General features: G+C 48.0%; 1 protein-coding gene across 1 annotated transcript in view; it reads right to left on the reverse strand.

Moving 5' to 3' along the window:
- The window catches only part of ACO1 (aconitase 1), a 66,174-nt gene extending 58,490 nt beyond the window's left edge, over positions 1-7,684 (reverse strand). Inside the window, exon 1 of the mRNA XM_081497505.1 lies at positions 7,587-7,684. The gene's annotated coding sequence lies outside the window, so the exon portion shown is untranslated. The remainder of the gene's footprint in view (positions 1-7,586) is intronic.
- Positions 7,685-8,135: the final 451 nt, after the last annotated feature.

Raw genomic sequence — 8,135 nt, forward strand, 5'->3', positions numbered from 1 at the left:
TCATCAAGTCAGTAGTGGGAGGCAGGGCAACAGATCCCGGCGACAGCTAAGAAAGGAGAACAGGCTGAGGGTGGGGGAGGAAGAGAGAGAGATCTAGGAAGGCTCCGTGTTCCCCATCTGGGCAAACTGGCAGAGTCAATGACCATGCTAAACACCTGGGTGCTGGTTTCAGATGGTGAATTTGCTTTGAAGAGGAACAGCAGGCAGCAGGATATATGGGCCTGGAGCTCAGGAGGTCTGGGCTAAGAGAAGTGTGGATAAGCACTCTGCTGTGAGTGCTACATCACTCTATAACACTGCAGCCAGCTGACATGAGCTGAGCCCCTGTGCAGTGCCCAACACTTTATCCACAGAGTCTAATATGGTCCCTCAACAACTGTAACATAGGGATCACCACCCAACTGTACAGATGAGAAGACTGAGGATCACAGACAATAAGTATTGATAAACACCCCATGGCTGGCAAGTGGCCAGTTTGTATTTTGTTTTTAGTTGCTCAGTTGTGTCTGACTCTTTGCAAACCCATAGTCTATAGCCCACCAGGTGCCTCTGTCCATGGGATTTTCCAGGCAAGAATACTGGAGTGGGTTGCCCCTCCCTTCTCCAGAGGATCTTCCCGACCCAGGGAAGCAGGCTCTTTACCACTGAGCCACCAGTGGCCAAGTCCCTTGCCCTACGCATTTCCAAACCAGCAGAGAATCTTATAGTTACTCCTCATCCAAAAACCTACATTAACCAAATAGATTAAAAAAGTTAAATCTCACTTTAAAACAATCTTCCAACTCTAAAGTACATATGTGAGGACTAGATAATTCAGATAATTTGAGGTAGTCGTGTCAGACTCTTTGTGACCCCATGGACTGTAGCCCACCAGGCTCCTCTGTCCATGGAATTTCCAGGCAAGAATACTGGAGTGGGTTGCCATTCCCTTCTCCAGGAGATCTTCTTGACTTAGGTATCAAACCATGGTCTCTTGCATTGCAGGCAGATTCCTTACCATCTGAGCTACAAGGGAAGCCAATAGAGTAGTGAGGACTAGATAGCTGACCTCTAATTGCCCCTAAAATACCCTTGATTTCAGTATAAATTTGTATAATAGATGACGTCTGAAGTATGGGTTGATGTCAAAAATCCATCATCGGGCATCACCAGCCTTAATATGTAACTGATTCCTTATCTGAGCAGATAAGGTTTTATGAAACATGACAATTCTTATTGTTTTGGCTGTGCCACAAGGCTTGTGAGATCTTAATTCCCTGACCAGGGATAGGATCTGTGCTCCTTGCAGTGGAAACTCAGAGTCCTAACCACTGGACTGCTGGGGAAGTCCCAGCATAACATAGCAAGTGCTGGTCCTGATCCCACCACTATTACAGAACTGTCCTGAGTATGTGTAGCTCTCACACGTAACCAACTGTCCACGATGATTCATTCACTTCTCTTTACAACCAAAAGTTCAAACCTGGTCAAGTCTGTAGGAGAACTCTTTCTTAGAACAACATGCCTCCTTCATGAGCTAAGCCATGATGTGTACTTTGCTTTGTAAGTTTACAGTCATGATCATGAAAGGATGATGAGGTTGAAGAATAATGAAATGCTCCATCCGTGTCACTTTGAGCAAGAGCCCAGGCAATTCACACAGTTCAAAGATGGGTTTCCCCAAAGTTCTTAAGTCACAAAAACAGACTGAGAGAGAACCCCACTAGCACTCATACAGAGCAGCCTTGCTGATTCATCAGAAAGTAGACTAACTTCTACGACAAAGACTAAAGCCGAACCTGGGGAATTTGGAAAGTGATTGGTTCAGAGAGTGTGCTATCACTTTGGTAGTTTTATGCATCAGGATATACACCCTGACTTCGAGAATTTGGTCTGGCTCCCAAACCCAGGTCATGTTTAGAGAGTTTTCTAGCTTTGCATGTTCCCCATAGCCAACCCTAGAGAAGGGGTGAGAGAGGATGAGACAGCTGGATGGCATCACTGACTCAATGGACATGAGTTTCAGCAAGCTCCAGGAGACAGCGAAGGACAGGGAAGCCAGGCATGCTGCAGTTCATGGGGTCAAAAAGAGTCAGACATGACTTAGCAATTGAACATCCTGACTTCAAGAACCTACTCTGGCTCCCCAATACATGTCATGTTTAGAGAGTTTGTCTTTGCACGTTTCCAATATTCAATCCCAAAGCCCTTAGGTTTCCCATCTACTCTTAAAATCAGACTCTGCCACTTTCTATCATAGACAAGATTCACTCTAGCTGTCTAAACCTCAGTTTACTTTTTGCAGATTTAAGGTAACATTACCTGACTGCACTGTTCTGCCCAGCTTACAAGGGCCACTGTGATTATTAAAGGAGGCACTAGATGAAAAGATGATGAATACTGGAAATGACTCTACACCCATGAACTACCAGTATTCATGACATTGATACCAACTTACTTCATGGGGCGTGTGGACCCTACCTGTAGTCTATTTCTTTTACTGAAGATTTAAGCCTACATCTTATAACACGATAGATATTCTAAAATAGATGTTCTAAAAGAGGGTCACTCTTTCCTATTGAGGAAAAAAAGCACTCCAGAATCAGAGAGGGCTTCCAGTTACGTGTGAAAAAATGACAACAGACCAGAAAGATATTTTCCTCAAAAAAAGTTGCCTTTTTTATGTTGCCTCAAATTGGAGATTCTTTTTGTTGCAGTTCTTTAAAAATTATGCAGATGAGATAAAATGTTTGTGGTCCTAGACAATATGGGAAAAATTTCCCTCGAACATGTTGCATTTCTCTTGTAATCAAAAATGTTCTCCAGTGAACTTGAGTTAAATTAATTTAGCGTCTATTTCTTGAGCATCTTCTTTGCACAAAGTATTGCTTCCCTGGTAGCTCAGTTGGTAAAGAATCCGCCTGCAATGCAGGAGACCCCGGTTCGATTTCTGGGTTGAGAAGATCCCCTGGAGAAGGGATAGGCTACCCACTCCAGTGTTCTTGCCTGGAGAATCCCCATAGACAAAGGAGGCAGGCTCGAGTCCATGGGGTCACAAATAGTCGGACACGACCAAGCAACTAAGCAACTAAGCACAAGCAGCACAGGAGAAAGGGAGTTAAGGAAAACTTTGCTTTACTTGAATATTACAAAGATTATGATCTGACTAAGGAGACTGAAATAAGCTTGCAGTTTGCAAAGGGTCATAAGAGAGGCCAGAGGAAAGAGGCAGCTATGACTAGGGGAGTTGCTGCTGCTGCTGCTGCTAAGTCACTTCAGTCATGTCCGACTCTGTGCAACCCCATAGACGGCAGTCCACCAGGCTCCCCCGTCCCTGGGACTCTCCAGGCAAGAACACTGGAGTGGGTTGCCGTTTCCTTCTCCAATGCATGAAAGTGAAAAGTGAAAGTGAAGCCGCTCAGTCGTGTCCGACTCTTCGCGACCCCATGAACTGCAGCCTACCAGGCTCCTCCGTCCATGGGATTTTCCAGGCGAGAGTACTGGAGTGGGTTGCCATTGCCTTCTTCCCTAGGGGAGTTGAGAAAGCCTTAACAGAGCAGAACAGGGAGACAGGAAGAAGAAAGGCCAAGAGGAAAGCAATGCAGAGGCAGAGAAGTGGGACCACAGAGCAAGGGTGTGAAGTCCACTCCAGGGGTTCAGTCATGTTGACAGCAGGGCACAAGACTTTAAGATTTTGCTACAGCAGTCAGTACATGCTTGATACTAAAAAGACACAACAAAGAATACTTTTTTCATTAGTTTATACAGTTGAACATAAAGATGCTAACTCTTAGAAGAGGGGAAAAAAGAGTGAGTTCGAGGAAAAGTCTAGGTGAAATAAGATTGGCCAAGTGCTAATGTTCATAACTGTTGAAGCTGGGGATTTATATTCTCCATTTGTTTGTATGTCTGAAGTTTTCCATTAAAAATGGCTAAAAAAAATAAATGAAGGCCAGTGAGTCTGGGGAGATGGTCAGCTGATGGCTTCTCAGGGGATGGTGCAAATCCAATAAGAACTTTCTAACCTCTGGGTCACTTGGAAGGAGAGGGCAGGTCTGAGATTGGAGCTGACCTCACAGGGGGAAGTAGACACCGCACAATGTGACTGAGGGCTGTTTTGTTTCCCCCCTGAGTCGCTTTCCACACACTTCTTTCTCCACTTCCCATGGGGAGGAAGAGAGTAGTAAGGGTCTGCTGCTGGCCAGGTTGCATGGTCTGTCTAAGAAAAACGAAGGCAATTATGTTGTCCTCTGTATACAAGTAACTGTAGGGGTTATTCCTGGTCATATCAAGTTTAATACTTGTTTAGTGGTTGCTAGCAGCAGTAGCAGCAGCAGCAACTATTAGGAGAAGGCAATTGCTGTCTATGGGGTCGCATAGAGTCGGACACGACTGAAGCAACTTAGCAGCAGCAGCAGCAGCAACTATTAATAAGCAAAGTGAAGATAAATAAAAATCTACTGTACCCCACCACCAAGAGAAAGCTACTCGGCATGTGGGCATATCCTTTGCCCCAGCTGGTGCATGGGTACATCAGAACATACATGAACATGCTTTCTCTTCTCATAACTGTAGGATCACAGAGAAAAGTCTTGGGTATCACATTTTTCAATTTTAAAACTGTACTTTATGACATTTCATGAAATGGCATTTTACAATAGCAGTTTAAGGGGGGTATGATGATTCACTGAAGAAGAGTCTAATCTGCTGGCTTCTAACCTTACATCAACCTATACTGTTCGAGAATGTTTTGATCTCAGAGGGCTCTCTTTTACATTTTGACTTAATATATTAAGTACTAGTATACTAGTACTATACTAGTATCACAGGTACTAGTTCAGAGAGGTGATGTAACAAAATAATTTGTTTTCTTGGGAGAGAGGAAGTAGTGGTAACATTCTTATCAGAGAAACAACCTTATCTTCCTTGAAAAAGTGTATGTTGTTGGGATTTCAGTTTTTGTTTTCAGATTGTAAAGGCAATACATGAATGTTGCTAAACAGGCAGTCATATGGTATCACAAAGAGTAACAAGGAAAAGATTCCTGCCTTTTTTTCTGACTCCATTGCTCAGAACTGTCTGTTAATAGTTTGGGATGTCTGTCTTCCAAACATTTATAAGGCCATGGTGTGTATATGTGTGTCCAGTTGCTAAGTCATGTCCGATTCTTTGCAACCCCATGGACTGTACCCTGCTGGGCTCCTCTGTCCGTGGGATTTTCCAGGCAAGAATACTGGTATGGGTTGCCATTTCCTTCTCCAGGGGGTCTTCCCGACCCAGGGATTGAACCCCCATCTCCTATATTGGCAGGCAGATTCTTTACTGCTGAGCCACAAGGGTGCTCTTATAAGGCTATATATGTACCTAATTTCTATCTGGAACTTGTGCTGACAGAGCAAGAAGCCAAGGAAGAAATCCAATGAGGAGACCCCATCTACCACACAGCAGCCTGCAGGACACTGGGCTCTGGCAGAGGCTGAGGAAGGGCCACTCACCGGGACAAACACCCCCCACCCCAGAAAGTGGAAAGGGAAAGAGCACCAAGACTGGGAAATCATATTCCAACAAATGCAAGGTTGTACAACCACACACAGAAGTGATCATGGAGGGAAGGGAGGCAACAACATGCCTCCCTATTCTCTTCGAAATCACTTCTGACCCACTTGGAAGCTCTTGAACAAACTCCTCCACACTTGGCACCGGCTCCCCATGGGCATGTCTCTGAACGCATGGGTCCTGAGTGCCACATCCCCGCTACAATCTGAAGGTATACACAGGCCACCTCTGCAGGCACAGAAATAACCCAAGGCATCTGAGAGCCTTGCCAGTTTTCAGGAGGCATGCAGGGCTCATTATCTCTTACGTGGGGACACAGTACTTGGGTTTCCAGAGTGAGGTCAGCTTGGTTGCAACTACCAGAGGTTAACCATCCTTCCTTGGGGTGATGCGTGGTCCCATTCAGAGGAAGGATCACAAACAAGAAGCAGGATCAATGACTTAAGCCCCTGAAGCATTTCCTACTCCAGCGGTTCTCAAAGTGTGGTGCAGGGGACTCTAGGGATTCACAAAGTCAAAACCACTTTCATAATAATACCAAGATGCTATTTGACGCTTTTACTCGCACACTTTCAGGAGTACACAGTGGAGTTTTCCAGAGGCGATATGACATGTAATACTGCAACAGACAATGCAGAAGCAAGATACAAGACCCCTAGCTGCTACTTATTAAAACTGGTATGAAAGAGATTTGTAATAATATAATACAATGACACTCTTCTCAGTAACATTCTATTTTGAAAGGTATGGTTACTTTCATAAACACATATCAACATATAATGCATGCATGCCTGTGTGCTCAGTCATATCAGACTCATTGCTACCCCCATGGACTGTAGCCATCAGGCTCCTAAGTCCATGGGATTCTCCAGGCAAGAATACTGGAGTGGGTTGCCATTTTCATATCCAGGGGATATTCCCAACCCAGGGATGGAACCCACATCTCTTATGTCTCCTGCACTGGCAGGTGGACTCTTTACCACTATTTTCAAGTGAGATACTAAATATATTGAAAAACTCTGTTTTACTTAATATACGATAAATATTGAGACACATAACCCACACAAAAGCTCCTTAATATACTAATTTTTAAGAGTGTATAGGGGAGTTTGAGAACTGCTGAGAGTCTATTTCCAACTCTCTGCCCCTATCCCCACAATACACACACACACACACACACTCACACACTCTCTCTCTCACTCCTCCCTGGGTCTGTGAATCTTTAGGATGGACACACACACACACACACACACACACACACTCACTCACTCACTCACTCACTCACTCACTCACTCACTCACTCACTCTCACATTCTCTCTCTCTCTCACTCCTCCCTGGGTCTGTGAATCTTTAGGATGGACTCTGTCCCCTCTGCTGAGAGGCTATTTCCGACTCTCGGCCCCCATCCCGGCAACACACACACACACACACACTCACTCACTCCTCCCTGGGTCTGTGAATCTTTAGGATGGACTCTGTCCCCACCCCTTCCACCGAGGGTCTCTTCCCGGACCTCACTCCATTTCCCCCTTACCACCTAGTGTGGACTCCCGGATCTGTCGGAACCCCAGTGGGAAATGTCCCTACCTCGCCACCCCCAGCTGGACGAGGACTCCCCGGCGAGGCCCGCACACCCTCCTTGGGGGTAGGACTCCCCGGTTCAGTCTGCCGGGACAAGTCGCAGCGTGGATTCTCCCGGCGGCCCCCACAGCCTCGCCGACTCCCGGGTGAGGCCCGCACAACTTCGGCGCGGACTCTCCCGGCGGCCGGCACAGCCCGGGAGAAGGAGGCCGAGGAGAGCCATTTCCAGTCCCGCCCCCGTCCTCGGCGCGGCACGAGCTGGGAACAGGGCGGAGGGGTCAGTCCCCAGGAACTAGTCCCGATTCTCCCAGCTGCCTTCCCGCTCCCCCAGATCTGCCCTGGGCGGTCCGGCGCGCCGCAGCCAGGTTCGGGGAGGCGGCCCGGGGTTCTGCCGACCCGCATTCCCCCGCCGGGGCAGAGCGGTCGGCGCTCGGGCCCGGGGACCCGGGTTGGGCCGCGTCGTACTCACCGCAGAGTGCACGGCGGACTCTGGCTGGCGTGGGGAACCAGGCTGGGCGGCGCTCTCAGAAGCCGATGGAGTCCAGCCGCAGGCGCCGCTCCGCCCCCTGTCGCCGCGGGGCCACCAGCCGAGGGGCGGAGCCGGGGCGGGGCCTTCGGGCGGGGCGGGGCCTGCGGGCCTGGAGACCTCGCCCGGGACGGCGGGGGCTGGGGGTCAGTGGCAGGAAGCCGCCTCCGGACCGGATCCTCCCATGCGGGCCCAGGCCAGGGACACTCTCATTCTTGGGCATGGAGTGTGACTGCCCAGCTCGCTGGGAGGGAGCTGAAGGGGCGGGTTAGAAATGCAGCTTTTAAAAATGATTTGACCATCACTGTGGACGCTTCCCTGTCCGACATCCCGGTACGTGGTCGCCTCCCCTCTCTCCCCTTTGCCCCACCCCCGCCCCCACCTTAGGCTTGGCAAAGCGAGCCGAGTGACTGCCAGGACTTCAAAGTTTCCATGGGTATGGAGTGCAAAGTTTCAGTGTTTAATTTTTTTTTTTTTAATGTCTGACATCAC

This window comes from Giraffa tippelskirchi, chromosome 1, assembly GCF_054371585.1.
Source record: "Giraffa tippelskirchi isolate mGirTip1 chromosome 1, T2T-mGirTip1v1.2.pri, whole genome shotgun sequence".
NCBI lineage: Eukaryota > Metazoa > Chordata > Mammalia > Artiodactyla > Giraffidae > Giraffa > Giraffa tippelskirchi.